The 18,394-nt window shown below is 41.2% G+C and overlaps 1 protein-coding gene and 1 long non-coding RNA gene across 3 annotated transcripts in view; one reads left to right on the forward strand and one right to left on the reverse strand.

Moving 5' to 3' along the window:
• LOC109908271 (uncharacterized) overlaps positions 1 to 2,311 on the forward strand; it is a 6,092-nt gene extending 3,781 nt beyond the window's left edge. The window contains exons 2-3 of the long non-coding RNA XR_004203708.1: positions 894 to 996; positions 1,280 to 2,311. This is a non-coding gene — a long non-coding RNA (uncharacterized LOC109908271). The remainder of the gene's footprint in view (positions 1 to 893; positions 997 to 1,279) is intronic.
• The window catches only part of LOC109908270 (cAMP-dependent protein kinase inhibitor gamma-like), a 26,349-nt gene extending 8,024 nt beyond the window's left edge, over positions 1 to 18,325 (reverse strand). The window contains exon 1 of one of the 2 annotated variants that reach the window (XM_020506872.2): positions 17,952 to 18,325. The gene's annotated coding sequence lies outside the window, so the exon portion shown is untranslated. The remainder of the gene's footprint in view (positions 1 to 17,951) is intronic. The other variant, XM_031794553.1, reaches the window with a different exon arrangement.
• Positions 18,326 to 18,394: the final 69 nt, after the last annotated feature.

Below are 18,394 nucleotides of genomic sequence, written 5' to 3' on the forward strand. Positions count from 1 at the left end.
TGATGGACTTTAATATTCATACGAGGCCGCTGGACCTAGGTGTGAAGACTTCATTTCCCCTGATAGTGAGTAGTACAAGTTGTGAGACAGAAAGCTAGCCTGGTGTGAGACAGAAAGCTAGCCTGGAGAGAGAACTTCCAGCAGTTTGCATTTGTCAAGTAAGGAATTCCCCTGACTGACTGAAGGAGAGAGGCTGAGGCTGACATCTTTGCCAAGTTTTATTTAAACGTGTCACTAGGGCTTTTCAGCACTTTACAACTGCAGCTGCCCTCATTGCTCACTATGTAAATCTCAGCCAAATTGTTCCCATAGCTACAGAGTACAGACCATCAGTAAGGGATAATACACTATTTGATACAATCCGTTTTCCCCCTCTTGATGCTGTAGAAACATGTTGAAAGGCAGATACATATAAAAGAAAGTGTGTCTAAGTGTTGTTCCCCATCACTAATACCATCCAGTTGTTGTATCTTTCTAACAGCTCAAGGAGAGGTAAAGGTATGACCAAAGCCTGCATAAAACAAAAGCAACTATTAGCATGAAAGTGACAATGAACTGATGAATAAAACAATAGATAATCGAGCTAGCTTGATGTGTAAAGCTACTTTAAAAAATTACTGTTAAATCAAAACAAGCCTTAGATGCAGGATAATATTGACAGGAAGCAGAGCCAACACTTCACAACTGTCAAAAACAACTCAATATTTAATTTTCATTTCTTGAACGATAATTTGAATCATTGTGTGTTGGAAGTGAGTGGTGGCGTGAGCAGAGCAGTAATGGAGTATCAGTGAAAGTGTTTAGTAGCGCACGCTGTAGCAAGAACATTTTGCACCCATCATTGACAAGTTCTGTTGGAAATGATCCTACTGAACACAACCCTTCTGCTTTAGGACCTTCAGTTGGAGGATGACATCAGAGGCTTCACCCATCATCCCTCACATGACAACTCACCACATCTCAGAAAGTCCTTCATAACTTCCACAAGTTCTCAAGGTGCCTATTCAAGGAACTTACTGCTCCCTGAATAACTCACTGCTTCACTGAATAACTTGCTGCTCCCAGGCCCACTGAATAAAAACCTACATAATCTAGGCTACTGTAACACATCAAGTTCAGCCCTGACATCACATCCACTCACGTTGTTTTAAAATATTCTAAAACCATAGTAGGCCAAGGATCTTTTTATTTATTTAAAAGGAGCACAACGTTCATTTTCTTTTTACCTGAAACGTAATGTGGAAAGAACAGACAGTTCAATATTTATCTTGCTTCACAGGTTCGTCAAGGCAAAGCAGAACCCTACTTGACGCCCAAAACCAGATGGCAAAGTTATCATAAACCAGAATAAATCATGTCACAATACAGGTAGAATACATCCTGTACAGTAGGCAGTCTGTCCTCTTCTTGGCATAGTTCAGTGTCTTACAGACTGCCTAAAGCTGGGTCAATATCAACTCCCTGTGGACCAGGTTTAAATGACAATGTATGGTCCACGGTGTCTTCAATGGAACCACACCACATGGCCACAAGAGTATAATGGCTTCACACTTTCAGGCAAAGCATCTCTCTCACACACACTTGAGGGCAAAGCAGCAGATGAATGGTGTCCATGGTTGGAAGTAGCGCTGTAAATGAACTAAAATGAATCATTCCCTTCTACTCTCTTCTCTTGTCCAGAATGCATTAGAGATGTGTGTAGATGACCCCACCCTGTCAGCCAGACACATGACAATGAATGTACTGTAGAAACATGCCCAACCCAGCCTAAACAGTAAGGGGATTCCCCAGTGTGTGTGTGTAGGACTCCACACATCACAGCTGAGGTGGCATCAGCAGCAGGTGTTAACAGCTTTAGAAGACAAGCTGCTGTAAACAGTCCAAAGCACTCATCTTCATAAAACACACATTTTGGATGTTGCCCTTTTCCCATGCTGCTAAATCATAATTGTTTTACTATTGTAACAAAGTTTAATCGGGATAAAAATGGTATGTTATTTTCCAGAGACTGGGAAAGTAATCCATGAAACCCAGAAGTTCTCTCTCCTGGTGCAGAATGAGTTCAGAGGAAAACAAGGCTAATGAGACAAGACACCCATAAGGTGAGACACAGGGGCATCTGAAATGGCACTCTATTGCGTATACACACATAGGGCTCTGGTTAAAAGTAGTGCACTAGATCCGAAATAGGGTGCCATTTCGGATGCAACCAGGAATGCCCAGTAAAATACTACGTCTAAAATAATTTGGTTTTGAATATACTTAAGTATCAAAAGTAAATGTAATTGCTGAAATATACGTATAACTCATGCTTCGTTTGTAAATTATGTCTGTGTGTTTGACAAATCCGCCAGATCAGAGGCAGTAGGGACGACCAGGGATGTTCTCTTGATAAGTGTGTAAATTTGACAATTTTCCTGTCCTGCTAAGCATTCAAAATGTAATGAGTACTTTTGGGTGTCAGGGAAAATGTATGGAGTAAAAAGTACATTATTTTCTTTAGGAATGTAGAAGTAAAATTTGTCTAACATATAAAAGTACAGATACCTAAAAAAAAAACTACCTAAGTAGTACTTGAAATTATTTTTACTTTTAGTACTTTACACCACTGCTGGCAAGGATAAGGCTCCAGATATTAATGTTTCTAAAACAACTGTGACGGAAGGTACAATGTGCCGTTTTTATTTATTTATTTAAGATGTGATGCATCTTTCTTAGCCGTCTAAACAAACACTGATCAGCACAATGGAATGTTATAAGGCCTACTTAACCATGTTGAAAATGTTCAAGATTAATGTTCAGTATGACATGTATACTCAAAACATTTACTAATATCCTCTTTTGTATACTTCAAGTAAAAGGCTAAGTTATAGGTATATGTCAAGCAGATGAATATGGGTTTATCATGCAGATAATGCTTTGTCTGAGCAGGGTCCATGCTGGTCTCTTCATATCTGTTCACTACCATGGGGAGAGAGGGAGACAAGGGTCATGGTGGTTATGGTGACAGGACCTCGTCAATATTAGCTCAAGTCTATTTCTGCTCCCCCATTAATTTTTTTTTATAAAAAAGGCCAAATGCAGCCGCTTTCTTTTTAATCTCAAGATCAAATTATTTCTGGGTAACAATTAAGTACCTTACTAATTTAAAAAAAGTCAAAAAGAAGGTTTGGAACTCTTTCTTATTGGTCTATTAACATATTTACCACCTGGTGATATCACCAGGCATGCCAACATTCCCTCCCACCAGAACAGCCCGAAATTTCAGGTGGTATTCTCAAACAGCTCTTACTCCTAATTATCATATTTTTTTACATTTCAATGTCATCTTGGTAAGCATCTCCACTGTATATTTGGCCTTGTATTTTAGGTTATTGTCCTGTTGAAAGGTGAATGTCTCCCAGTGTCTGTTGGAAAGCAGGCTGAACCAGGTTTCCTCTAGGATGTCACCTGTGCTTAGCTATATTCTGTTTATTTTTATCTCCCTCCAAAAAACTCCTTAGTCCTGGCCAATGACAAGCATACCCACAATATGATGCAGCCAATTCCATGCTTGAAAATATGAAGAGTGGGTCTCAGTGCTATTTTCTCCAAACATAACTGTATTCAGGACAAAAAGTTCATTTCTTTGCCCCATTATTTGCAGTTTTACTTTAGTGCCTTATTGAAAACAGGATGCACGTTTTGGAATATTTTTATTCTGTACAGGCTTCCTTCTTTTCACTCCATCATTTAGTTTAGTATTGTGGAGTAAGTACAATGTTGCTGTTCCATCCTCAGTTTTATCCTATCACTTTAACTCTAACTGGTTTAAAGTCACCATTGGCCTCATGGTGAAATCCCTGAGCGGTTTCCTTCCTCTCCGGCAACAGAGTTAGGAAGGACGCCTGTATCTTTGGTGACTGGGTGTATTGATACACCATCCAAAGTGTAAACAACTTCACCATGCTCAAAGGGATATTTAATGTCTGCTTTTTTTATACCCATCTTCCAATAGGTGCCCTTCTTTGCAAGGTATTGAAAAACCTCCCATGTCTTTGTGGTTGAATCAGTGTTTGAAATTCACTGCTCGACTGAGGGACCTTACAGATAGTGTGTGAGGTACAGAGATGAGATAGTCAATCAAAAATCATATTAAACACTTATTGCACACAGTGAGCCCATTTAACTTAGTGACTAGTGACTTATGCTAATTTTTACTCCTGAACTTGTTTAGGCTTGCTATAACAAAGGGATGGCATACTTATTGCCTCAAGACATTTCACCTGTTCATTTATTTGTAAAAAATATGTACAAACATAATTCCACTTTTACATGATGGGATATTGTGTGTAGGCCATTGGCACAATCTCAATTTAATACATTTTAAATTCAGGCTGTAGTGTGGAAAAAGTTTAGGGGTGTGAATACTTTCTGAAGGTACTGTATATAAAACACAGGAAAATGTTGGACTGTACTGGGCCTTTAACAACATAGGACCTTAACAAGACAGGAAGCAGGTGGGTTATCAGGGCCACTTCTTCATGGTATTTTCCTTGTGTGTACAATCAGAGCTAAAATCTAAAAAAAGAATGTGAGAAACTGAACAGACTGGAACGGGACCACCATTGCTCACATCTACTAAGCATAAACAGGGGAGGGAGGAGATAATGCATGTTTATTGTGATTGTGGCTAGGGTTGTGACTGTCATCACATTTTGTCAGCTGGTGATTGTCAAGAAAATAACATCAACACATTTAGCATCTCCTAGCGTCCATGCATAGCCAACAAGCCACTGATGCAGACCTTAAGAACATCTTCATTTTAAAAAGTATAATAAATCCACGTAATAAAGCCAACACTTTCACAATAAATCCATTATTTATTTTGACAGGTCTAAAGAAACACGATATGAAGAAAATGTAGTCTATTTCAGAAAAACAGAATAGCATACACTGAATTGTCCTTATGTTAGGCCCTGATCTGGCTATGCCATATGGCTGTGGGCTACACTAATTAATTTAGCAGACAAGATTTGCTTAGAATTCCATAGCATTATTTTATAGTATGAAGAATACAATTGAACATAGCGAAATAAAAAACTATTTGAGGGAGTGCGCACATGTGGCTATTCTGTGTTGAGCGGTTAACCAAGAATTAAGTACCCCTATGCGCTTAATTTTGAGTTATAATGTAACTTTAGTTGTGATAAACATTGGGCTATATGTTATGATTTTAATACATTGTCAGGCTGCATGATGCGACTAATGATGGATTTGAAAAGTCACATGAAAGGCAGGAGCTCTGCTTTGTTTTTTTCACAGGCTGTACACTCATCAGTCTCTTAATCACAATTTGACAAACACTTGATAATGCCTCGAATTTCCCGGCGGCATCCCCTTTGGGTGTCTAATGCCCCCTAAAAACAAACATGCCTTTTGCGTCCGGGGGCCGCTGGGCCCTTGGGCTGATTATTATTATTATTATTATTATTATAATAATAATTCCCTTCTCCTGGCTGCGTGCTCCAAAGCACCTTTCACTCACGTCTCTCCGTCCCTTGATCGGGTCTTTCTCACAGGCTACAAGTGAAGATAAAAACGTCAGGGACGCAACGGATTTAGAATGGCTCACTATTATGCACCTGTTACAAAACAGGGGCAATATATACAGTGGGGCAAAAAAGTATTTAGCCAGCCACCAATTGTGCAAGTTCTCCCACTTAAAAAGATGAGGCCTTTAATTTGTCATGGGTACACTTCAACTATGACAGACAAAATGAGGCTCCTCTGTCCTCCACTCTTTACCTGTATTAATGGCACCTGTTTGAACTTGTTATCAGTATAAAAGACACCTGTCCACAACCTCAAACAGTCACACTCCAAACTCCACTATGGGCAAAACCAAAGAGCTGTCAAAGGACACTAGAAACAAAATTGTAGACCTGCACCAGAATGGGAAGACTGAATCTGCAATAGGTAAGCAGCTTGGTTTGAAGAATTCAACTGTGGGAGCAATTATTAGGAAATGGAAGACATACAAGACCACTGATAATCTCCCTCGATCTGGGGCTCCACGCAAGATCTCACCCCGTGGGGTCAAAATTATCACAAGAACGGTGAGCAAAAATCCCAGAACCACACGGGGGGACCTAGTGAATGACCTGCAGAGAGCTTGGACCAAAGTAACAAAGCCTACCATCAGTAACATACTACGCCGCCAGGGACTCAAATCCTGCAGTGCCAGACGTGTCCCCCTGCTTAAGCCAGTACATGTCCAGGCCCGTCTGAAGTTTGCATTTCAAGGTCATGGAGTGGCCTAGCCAGTCTCCAGATCTCAACCCCATAGAAAATCTTTGGAGGAAGTTGAAAGTCCGTGTTGCCCAGCAACAGCCCCAAAACATCACTGCTCTAGAGGAGATCTGCATGGAGGAATGGGCCAAAAAAACAGCAAGTGTGTGAAAACCTTGTGAAGACTTACAGAAAACATTTGACCTCTGTCATTGCCAACAAAGGGTATATAACAAAGTATTGAGAAAGTATTGAGAAACTTTTGTTATTGACCAAATACTTTTTTCCCACCATAATTTGCAAATAAATTCATTAAAAATCCTACAATGTGATTTTCTGGATTTTTTTTCTCATTTTGTCTGTCATAATTGAAGTGTACCTATGATGAAAATTACAGGCCTCTCTCATCTTTTTAATTGGGAGAACTTGCACAATTGGTGGCTGACTAAATACTTTTTTGCCCCACTGTACATGTTGTCTACGCACTTACATAGCGAATGGAATGCGCTTTTCCCATGGTTCATTTTCATGACAGCCAAGCATTTCGCTACACTCGCATTAACATCTGCTAACCATGTGTATGTGACAAATAAAATTTGATTTGAAAGTTGAGAAATAAATGTAGTAGGCCCAGCCTATAGAAAGTTAAGAGGCAATCACTCTGTTCTCATGCAATTGCATAGCCTATAGAAATGTTGCACAACATGAGCTCATGTGCTCCCATTAAGTGTTTGATTAGATTTGACACATTTGCATTGATGTCAGAGTGATTAGAGGGACAACACAGTCCTGAGTACCACAGTTAGAAAGTTTGGTAGGATACTAATGACCATCAGCAGCATCAGAGCTTGAAGATGCCTAATTACCGAGACTAAACATTCAGTGTGGCAGTAATATGGTTACCGTAAAAGCCCTAGCTCTGGCTAAATAAGGCAATCAGGAACAGGGTCTTGTTTTTTCCTTTACATCTTTAGATGACTAAAAACACCCTGCTACGTACAGTTGAAGTCTAAGTTTACATACACCAGTCCCTCCTGCAGCAAAGCACCCCCACAACATGATGCTGCCACCCCCATGCTTCATGGTTGGGATGGCTTGCAAGCCGAAGAACCTTCTTCCTCCAAACATAACGATGGTCATTATGGCCAGACAGTTCAATTTTTGTTTCATCGACCAGAGGACATTTCTCCGAAAAGTACGATCTTTGTCCCCATGCGCAGTTGCAAACCGTAGTTTGGCTTTTTTAATGGCGGTTTTGGAGCAGTGTCTTCTTCCTCCTTCATGAGCGGCCTTTCAGGTTATGGCGATGTAATCAGCAAGAGAGAAAGACAAGCAACACTTTGATATATTTGTAAACTACGCTTAGTTTAGCACTAATACCTTGCCCCGAACTGCCGTTCCTTTGGGTAAGAAGTAATGTAATGATGTATTTACACGTTGAAGGTCTTCCTGGTGTATCTCTGTTGGGCCCTCTGATGGCCTTGTCTTTCATTCTCAGGTGTAAGTCTCTGATTGTCCACAAGAGGGCACAATGTCCTTAGTTGTCTGTGTACTTGCACTCGTTCTGGATGAGGGGTCTCCAGAGGACAGCTAATCAGCCATGTCGATGATCCCAGAGTGGTGATGAAAGCAGTGTAGGACACGATGATTCGAGGAGAATAACTGGATGGTCCTACTTAAATTCATCTTCTTAGATACTGCTACTCAACCATAGCATTGATTGTTAAGAGGTTCTTGTCTTCTTCAACCTCGTGTTGCGTTTTGGGGGTCACATCTATCTTAGCCCACGCTGCAGCCCATTTTAGTCTGATATGTTAATTCTCAACTCAAATGCTTTATACCCTCAGGTATAAAGCTTGTCAGGCTGACAAGCTCTCTGGGTTACCTGGTGCGTGGCTAGTTACGAAGGTATCAATTTACTATGATCTCATTAGTGAACTAAAACACAATCGTATCATCACAAAAACATTCTCTTTATCCTGGATATTTTCCACACAACGTAAACGTTGAGATATGTTGGCATGACTGCCATATTTCATCTCCATCCCAAAGCCCTTACTTGGAAGTGTACTTCAGACTGCCAAGAACCTTGCCCTCATCCAGGCCAAGGTGGCGAGACACAATAGTGATGCCACCATAGGACTTGTTGATCTCTGCACCAGACAGGATGTTCTTACCAGCATACTTGGGGTCCAACATGTACGCTGCAGCGTGGATAGGCTTCCGGCAGACGTCTTCACGCTTTTTGATGTATTTCAGAATGTTTCCTCTGCTTGGAGCAACAGTGAAGTGGGCAGGGGAGTACAGGTTTCTTCTCTTACATCTGCAAGCAGAGTCTGAACATCAGACAGGATGGCATTGTCTCCCTCAATCCGAGCAATGGCTAATGCTATAGCTTTCAGGAGTTTCAGGTTGCTTACCATTCTCTCCCAAAATACATCACCCAGGAGGATACTCTTGATGGGGCTGTCCATATCAGCAGACTGTGATATGGCCATTTCTTGGAGAGACTCCTTTCCAGGAGACTGTCAAACATGATGACAACACCACCCCAACGGGTGTTGCTGGGCAGCTTCAATGTGGTGATCTTATTCTTCTCACTTTGCTCAGTGAGGTAGATTGCTGCTATAACTTGATGACCCTTACCTAACATAACTAACCATTTCCTTAGCTTTCTTGTAGAGTATCCATTGTTTTCAGTGCCATGATGTCCTTGAGGAGCAGATTCAATGCACGAGCAGCACAGCCAATGGGTGTGATGTGAGGGTAGGACTCCTCCATTTTAGACCAAGCAGCCTTCATGTTCACAGCATTGTCTGGTCATCAGTGCAAATACCTTCTGTGGTCCAAGGTCATTAACGGCCACCTTCAGCTCATCTGCAATGTAGAGAACAGTGTGTCTGTTGTCCTTTGTGTCTGTGCTCTTGTAGAATACTGGTTGAGGGGTGGAGATGTAGTTAATTATTCCATTCCCACAAACATTCAACCACCCATCAGAGATTATTGCAATACTGTCTGCTTTCTCTATGATTTGCTTGACCATCACTTGAACGCTGTTGAACTCTGCATCCAGCAAATGAGTAGATAAAGCATGTCTGGTTGGAGGGGTGTATGCTGGGCGAAGAACATTTAGAAATGTCTTCCAATACACATTGCCTGTGAGCATGAGAGGTGAACCAGTTGCAGACACAGCTCGAGCAAGACATTCAGGTCCTCCTTTGAGTCAAAAACACTTCTGATTCCAGGAGGACCATGAGCTGTTGCTATCGATAAGGTGTCCAATTCATCATTCGTATTTTTTTTTTGTTTTGACACAGTATTTGCAAATGCACACAGCTTTTCTTTCTACATTAGCTGCAATGAAATGTCTCCACATATCCACGCATTTTCCTGTAAAGTTTAGAAAAAAATGCATTTAAAAAACTAATACAATTTCATGTACAGATAAATAGTTAAGAATTTAGATTAAACAACTCCTTGTAAGAGAAATGTTTTAAAAATGAAACATGTTAGGAAACAGGTCAATTAACACTCCTCAGTTAGCAGGCACAAGCAAGCTAAAACCCACATGGTAGCAAAAACTAACTAACAGAAATTGTTGTTAGAAATTATGTAAAACACACTTTTCTATAGGCTACTATTTACTAGTTAAAAAAATTATAATTGCATGTATGCCATATAAAATGTATTCACGCCACCCAGTATTATCATCAAAACTTACCAGAAAGCATGTAGTCCTTGGCTCAGACCGTGTAGTTGTGTGGGATCAACAGCATCTCATTAGTGTGCAAGATCTTGAGAATCAGCTGTACATGTGATGGAAGAATGCACTATGCATGCAGAGGGTTACAATTCCATTGAATTGGGGATAGTTTAACCAAAATATGCCACAAGACCTAGAATTGCCTTGTGTATCCCACAAAGGTTCACCGTTATAAGCTAACTTTTTTTGATGAATTTAAGCAATATTCCCAAAATACCCGGTCTTTACTTCCCATGGAAAATGTACGGAAATTGAACAGATCGTTTCCAAACCTAAACGTAACTGATTAGTTTGTTTTTTGTAATCGGAATTTATGTAACTGATTACATGCACTTGTTACTGTCACGTCCTGACCATAGAGAGCCTTTATTTTCTATGGTGGAATAGGTCAGGGCGTGACTGGGGAGGTTAGTCTAGTTTTTATTTTCTATGTGGGGTTCTAGGTTGTTTTTTCTATGTTGGTTTCGGTATGATTCCCAATTAGAGGCAGCTGGCGATCGTTGTCTCTAATTGGGGATCATACTTAAGTAGCATTTTTCCTGTGGGTTATGGGATAGTGTTTGTTTTGAGTTAGTGGTGTAGTCACGGTTCGTTCGTTGTTGGTTTATTGTTTTGTCTTTGCTAAAGTTTCACTTCTTTAATAAATTGTGTGGAACTCAACGTCAACTTGGTCCGTTAATTCTACAAACGACCGTGACAGTTACTCCCCAACCCTGAATGTAGTAAATTAAGATTATGGAGCAATTAAATCTGCGTTGCTAGTTGGTTACCCACATATGTTATTGCGATATTAACGTTGATCATTAACGTTATTCTAAGAGGGACTCAATCATACCCACTTATCCCTCATTCTTTTACATGTCCTTAATGACTAAGCCCACACAGTTATTTTGCTAAACCAATAAACATCTTGACTTACTAAAAAAGCCAAAGTGAAGGATAATATGAAAATCATATGGCGCACGACAAATGAAAGACAAGGAGTTAATTTGGATCAAAAATAATACAAAAATCTATGGTCTATAGATGTGTCTGTATGCCTGCGTGTCTATAATATAATTGTGCATAAGTACTACTTTTCTTCCTGACAGTCACTTGGTCACAAGAAAGAAAGGGTGGTTGTGGTACTTACCTCTTTCCCAGCCAGTGATGGAGCTAAAAATCAAATGTCCTATAGCCTAATCTAACTACAGAGCATGAAACATGGTTAGAGGTCAGTGGAGTACTGAGTAGGTGACTACTGACAAAAACACAGCCTGTAAATGTGTAAACACATCTCCCATAATTAGAGAGGGAGTAGAAGACTAAAATATAATGCCCATTAATAGTTATGAATTTACACACATGCTGGATATTTCTATAGATTGGAGATTGCCTCCAGTATTTATGCTGCAGTAGTTTGTCGGGGGGCTAGGGTCAGTTTGTTATATCTGGAGTACTTCTCCTGTCCTATCCGGTGTCCTGTGTGAATTTAAGTATGCCCTCTCTAATTCGCTCTCTCGGAGGACCTGAGCCCTAGGACCATGCCTCAGGACTACCTGACATGATGACTCCTTTCTGTCCCCAGTCCACCTGGCCGTGCTGCTGCTCCAGTTTCAACTGTTCTGCCTATGATTATTATTATTTGACCATGCTGGTCATTTATGAACATATGAACATCTTGGCCATGTTCTGTTATAATCTCCACCCGGCACAGCCAGAAGAGGACTGGCCACCCCACATAGCCTGGTTCCTCTCTAGGTTTCTTCCTAGGTTTTGGCCTTTCTAGGGAGTTTTTCCTAGCCACCGTGCTTCTACACCTGCATTGCTTGCTGTTTGGGGTTTTAGGCTGGGTTTCTGTACAGCACTTTGATATATCAGCTGATGTACAAAGGGCTATATAAATAAATTTGATTTGGATTTGATATAGAGCAACCAAATGCTTTACACATTTTAGACTGAAGTCTGTGGGCACTATGCTTATAGTTCTGGATCGCTTCTCTCCGTCCAGTAACATATTTTGTATTGTGTAAGAAAGATAGTCCTGAATACTAGGGATGCACTGACATGACATTTTTGGCCGATACCGATATCCAATAAGCATTCTAGTACAGTTAAATAGTTAACAAACAGCGGTCTAAGGCACTGCATCTTAGTGCAAGAGGCGTCACTACAGTCCCTGGTTTGAATCCAGGCTCTCTCTCACATCCGGCCGTGATTGGGAGTCCCATAGGGCAGTGCACAATTGGTCCAGCGCCGTCCGGGTCTGGCAGTCATTGTAAATAAGTTGTTCTTAAATTACTTGCCTAGATAAGTCACATACACGTTATTTTGATGGCATTTACATGTCCCCATTACCAGTAAAACATAATCAAAATCTTTTTCACTTAATTGCTGTGCCGTTACATTGCTAATTTGTTCAGTCATTTAATTCTCAACCAGGATTTCCTTATACATGTCAAGCAGTTTCAGCTGTCTGTCCATGGCCTCTCTTCCTCGGTGCGCACTGTCACTGTGTCCGTTTCCATCTTGTCCAGCTGTGTATTTTTATTTATTTGACCTTTAACTAGGCAAGTCAGTTCAGAACAAATTCTTATTTTCAATGACTGCCTAGGAACAGTGGGTTAACTGCCTGTTCAGGGGCAGAACGACAGATTTGTACCTTGTTAGCTCGGGGGTTTGAACTTGCAACCTTCCGGTTACTAGTCCAAAGCTCGAACCACTAGGCTACCCTACCGTGTCCAGCTGTGTATGTAACATTTCATGTAAACCCTGTTTCTTGTCTGCGTAAAAGTAGTGGTCCTTGCACCGAGCATGGTGGCGACACTGTAAAGAGACTCAGAGAGAATGCCACAAATCGCTTGTTCACAGCCTCAAGTACTTTTGTAAATTTAACCCCAGTCTGTATTGGCAGTTTTGTTGAGCAGCCGTTTCAATGCCATGACAGAGGGTATCACGCCTGCTGCAGACGCAGTTGATAAGCTTATTTCGCAAGTTTTTTGAATGGCGCTAAGAGCGTTTTCATGTTGCCAAGTTTCAAACGTTCATCAGCGGTATGGGAACCAGCACATTCTTGAGCATGCAATACGGCTTTCCTCCATATGAAATCCTCATCAACCCAATTGCCAGGTCGCAATTGTAAATGAAAACTTGTTCTCAACTTGCCTACCTGGTTAAATAAATCAAATAAAAATCGACCCACTGTGCGGTCAGACTCAGCATGCTCATGGGGCTGACATCGCTGGTCCAAATGTCAGTTGTGATGCTCATATATGTACGTTTCAACAATACTGTAACTCCAGTAGGGCAACATCTGAAAAACAGTGTACTGGGGCTTGACCAGTCGGCGAAAGCCAACGTCATCCACAACAGAGGACGGTTGATTGTCAAGGGCAATAAATTCCATTATCTTGGCATTAACGGGTTTTGCCTTTGAGTTGTATCGCTGAAATGTTCTTACTTTCAAATGACTGCTCGACTTTAACTAGTTGTTGGAAGTGTGCGCTTAGTATTTTTCTGTTTTTGTTCTGTGTAGCGCTGTGTTTTCGTGGTGTCATTACGTCATCTACCTACGTTATATAGGTATGCACGTCAGCTTTGACATCGGTTTTGCATATCGCCGTTAAGCTACATATCGGGCCGATATTGGCATTTTTAGCTAATATCGGCCGATTCTGATATGCTCACCGATATATCATGCATCCCTACTGAATACTCTTAATTGGTGGCAGGTAGCTGGCCAATGGTCGCTGGTTTGAATCACCATGCTGACTAGGTGAGAAATCTGTTGATGTGCCCTTGAGCAAGGCACTTAACCCTAACTGCTCCTGTAAGTTGCTCTGGATAAGCGCATCTACTAAAAGACCAATATAATAGTATGACAACTGTAGAGTCAGTGGCACAACACATCAGTAGGAGTTGGCAAGATGTCCCAGATCTGGTTGGGCTCAGACACAAAAAAAACTTACTTCCTGAGGGAAGAAAGTAATAACTACAATATGATAAAACAACCATACACAACTAACCCTTACAACTGACCCTTATCCCCAACAAAACATACATTTCACACTCGTCCAGAGTACTGTATTCAATCTTAATTTTTCATTGCTAATAATGTTATTGGCCACTATCAACACAACAGCAGACATCCATTAGATAAAGGGAAAGTTGGAGGAAGAGGAGAGTGATGCTGGTAGTGCCACTGCTGCACTGCAGATATACAGTACATGACCTCATTATTGTTGATCCATGAAGCCTTGAAGCTGCAATATGTAACTTGTTTGGTATTTTTTCCCCCATCTTTTAGTTTGTGTTGTACACCAGCTTCAAACAGCTGAAAATACAATATTTTTGGTTATTGAAAATACAATTCACAGCGGTTTAGATGGTACAATGATTCTCTACTTGCTTGTTTTGTCAAACTGAAATTAGGTGCACTATTAGAATTTTAGCAGCCAGGAAATGGCAGAGCGATTTCTGCATAGTGCACCTTTAAATAACTATCTGTATGATAAAAAAATGTTAAGTGTTTTTCGACCCTGGTCCTACAGGTGTGTGCAGGCTTATGTGCAAGCTCATATCAACTGATTCAGCTAATGGTATTGTTTGTCAGGTGTTTGTGCTGCCGGTCTTGAACAAAACCCTGAAAATACACATAGTATCCCTACAGGACCATCAGTCAATGTCGTTGGGGGTACGCCAAATAAAAATGTGATTCATATTTTAAAATATATATTTTCCAATGGGGCTATACATTTGGTAGTTTTTTTTCCTCCCTGAGTAGCCTCATTTCACTGGCAAAAATGTAATTAAGCCATCTAGTGTTCAGCAAAATAACAACGTCAAATACAGGTAGCCTAGTCAAATAAGTAACATCCAATCACATTAACCATTACTCTCCACGGGAAACCTTCACTCTTGCGCAGACATTTAGAAACATGACAATTTGAAAGATAAGCCACGGGAGTTTTTTGAACGAGAATAAAGACGACTTGCGAGTAGCAAGACAAAAGCAACAGATACCATTAATAAGAAGGGGCTAGAAGTGTTGTATATGGTGAGCTACCTAGTGGCTAGACAGGCAAGCCCCATACTCTTGTGGAGGACTTAATTCTTCCTGCTGCAGCAGATGTGGCTGGGAACATGCTGGGGGAAACGGCCAAAAAAACTATACAGACAATGCCTTCCTCAAACACTGTCCCACGACACATCAGTGACATGGCAGGAGATGTTTTGAAACAATTACTGCTTCGCATACAAGCCAGTGAAGTCTATGCATTACAGCTGGATGAGTCAACAGACGTGGCGTGCCTGGCAAGGCTCCTGGTATGTCGGTTACGTTTATGGGGGGTCAATTAAGGAAGACATCCTCTTCTGCAAACCACTGGAATCCAGGACAACAGGAGAGGATAAAGTACTGGATGGACAGCTTTGTGACGTCAAAAGGACTTTGGTGGTTAAGATGTGTTGGTATCTGAACTGATGGCGCAAAAGCCATGGCAGGGAGACATAGTGGAGTGGTAATACGCCTGCAAGCAGTTGCTCCTGATGCCATTTGGGTGCACTGCAGCATCTACTGAGAGGCTCTTGCTGCCAAACGAATGCCTGACAGCTTGAAAGATGTTTTGGATACTACAGTGAAAATGGTTAACTTTGTTAAAGCAAGGCCCCTGAACTCTCGTGTAACTTCTGCATTATGCAATGACATGGGCAGCGACCATATAACGCTGTGACCCCGGTTATCAAGGGGAAAGTATTAACACGTTTTTTTAAATTGAGAGACGAGCCTAAAGTTCTTTACTGACCATAATTTTCACTTGTCTGACCGCTTGCATGTGTAACAGTATAACTTTAAACCGTCCCCTCGCCCATACCCGGGCTCGAACCAGGGACCCTCTGCACACATCAACAACAGTCACACACGAAGCATCGTTACCCATCGCTCCACAAAAGCCACGGCCCTTGCAGAGCAAGGGGAACCACTACTTCAAGGTCTCAGAGCAAGTGACGTCACCAATTGAAACGCTATTTAGCTCGCACCACCGCTAACTAAGCTAGCTGTTTCACATCCGTTACACTCACCCCCCTTTGACCTCCTTTTCCGCAGCAACCAGTGATCCGGGTCAACAGCATCAATGTAACAGTATAACTTTAGACTGTCCCCTCGCCCATACCCGGGCGTGAACCAGGTTCCCTCTGCACACATCAACAACAGTCACCCTCGAAGCATCGTTACCCATCGCTCCACAAAAGCAGCGGCCCTTGCAGAGCAAGGGGAACTACTACTTCAAGGTCTCAGAGCAAGTGACATCACCGATTGAAACGCTATTTAGCTTGCACCACCGCTAACTAAGCTAGCTGTTTCACATCCGTTACACATGATGATTTTCTCACATGACTGGCCTATCTGGATGATGTTTTTTCTCACCTTAATGATCTGAATCTAGGATTACATGGACTCTCCACAACTATATTCAATGTGCAGGACAGACTTGAGGCTATGATTAAGAAGTTGGAGATCTTTTCTGTCTGCATTAACAAGGACAACACACAGGTCTTTCCATCATTCTATGATTTTGTGTGTGCAAATGAACTCAAGCTTAAGGACAATGTCAAATGTGATAGAGCGAAGCACCTGAGTGAGATGGGTGCACAATTACGCAGGTACTTTCCCGAAACGGACGGAACAAACAACTGGATTCGTTATCCCTTTCATGCCCCGCCTTACCGATATCTGAACAAGAGAGCCTCATCTAAATTGCAACAAGCGGTTCTGTGAAAATTTTATTTAATCAGAAGATTTCTGGATTGGCCTGCGCTCAGTGTCCTGCATTGGCAAATTGCACTGTTAAGACACTGATGCCTTTTGCAACCACGTATCTGTGTGAGAGTGGATTCTCGGCCCTTGCTAGCATGAAAACTAAATACAGGCACAGACTGTGTGGATATGCCCAACATTGCTTATTGAGTTATGTGCATCCTTTCAATCACACCATTCTCATTAACCTCTGGTGAGTTATAAACAATTTCCAATGATCAAATAAGGTTTTACATAAAACCTTTACGTAAAATAAAGAGCAAAATGTATTATTATTATTATTTGTGCCCTGGTCCTCTAAGATCTCTTTGTCACTTCCCATGAGCCGGGTTGTGACACAAACTCACACTCATTCTTATGTTTAATAAAATGTATAGTGTGTGTGTGTGGCAGGCTTAAAATGATGGCAATAAACAACATTTGAGAGTGCGCTAACCCTGGTGAATTGGTACGCAGATGAAGGTTGAATGTTTGAAGGGGGTACAGGACTATAAAAAGTTGGGGAACAACTGCTATAGCCTACACCTAGCCTACAGCCTACACCTAGCCTATAGCCTACAGCTATCCTACAGACTACAGCTATCCTTACTGACCTTCAACAATTAAGTGAAAGGGTATTTGTTGAAATCCCTCTGTCAAGACCATTGTAAAAGGCATAAGAAAATGTGATCTTTAAAAAAAAAATAGAGTATTTGGTTATTTCACAAGATCAGTTTATTTGTTCTGATAAGTGAGATAATTAGCTGAACTTGTCTAGGGCTATCTGTTGATACGCAAAACTGAAAAGGTTGAATAAAACGTGGAATATGGTGTTAAAATATTGGAGTAGTCCAATTTGTCCCAATTTCACATTCAAATCGCCCAGAAGAGGATAGGCAGTAGCCTATATTCCACCAGACGAGACCACCTACATTGTTCAAGTATAGATAGGCATTCCACTGAGTAAATAACAAAATAAAACGTCCCTCAAGTGCCTAATGTTGGCAAGTTTGACGAACACACGACCTGCATCAAAATCAGAACAAATCCCTCGTAACCAAATGTGCATCCACCGAGGTTGCGCGGCAACAGTCATTTTCACATAAACATTGTTATAGTGTAACAAAAAGACAAATGACTAACCTTGATTCGGTAGCCCTAATTATCCACTTGATACAATCGGATCAAACACCAATTCAGCTTCCGGGCCCTTCTGCAACACGTAATGTAAATCTTACAGCGATGAAGTCTCATAAAGCGGGAATGTTTCTCTGGCAACCTCCCGAAACAATGAGGGAAGGTTAGGTCTTCAAACAGCTGTTTCCAAAATGGAGTTAGCCATTCCACAGCCAATCAGACATAGTCTTGTGATCCAGGCTCACATTTCACTCACGCTGAAACGTGAAACTCTTCATAACTTCAAATATGAAAACGAATAGAATGTGACAAAATTAAGCTTTCGACTAGGCCTAATTCTCAAGTCGCATAAAGCCTAAACGGCAGCCTACTGGGCAATCTGGGAATTGACTAAAATAGATAGTGTTGTGTTCTATTCTACCCAATGAAACCATCCTCTGTACTGGACA

Source organism: Oncorhynchus kisutch, linkage group LG17 (genome assembly GCF_002021735.2).
Source record: "Oncorhynchus kisutch isolate 150728-3 linkage group LG17, Okis_V2, whole genome shotgun sequence".
Lineage (NCBI taxonomy): Eukaryota > Metazoa > Chordata > Actinopteri > Salmoniformes > Salmonidae > Oncorhynchus > Oncorhynchus kisutch.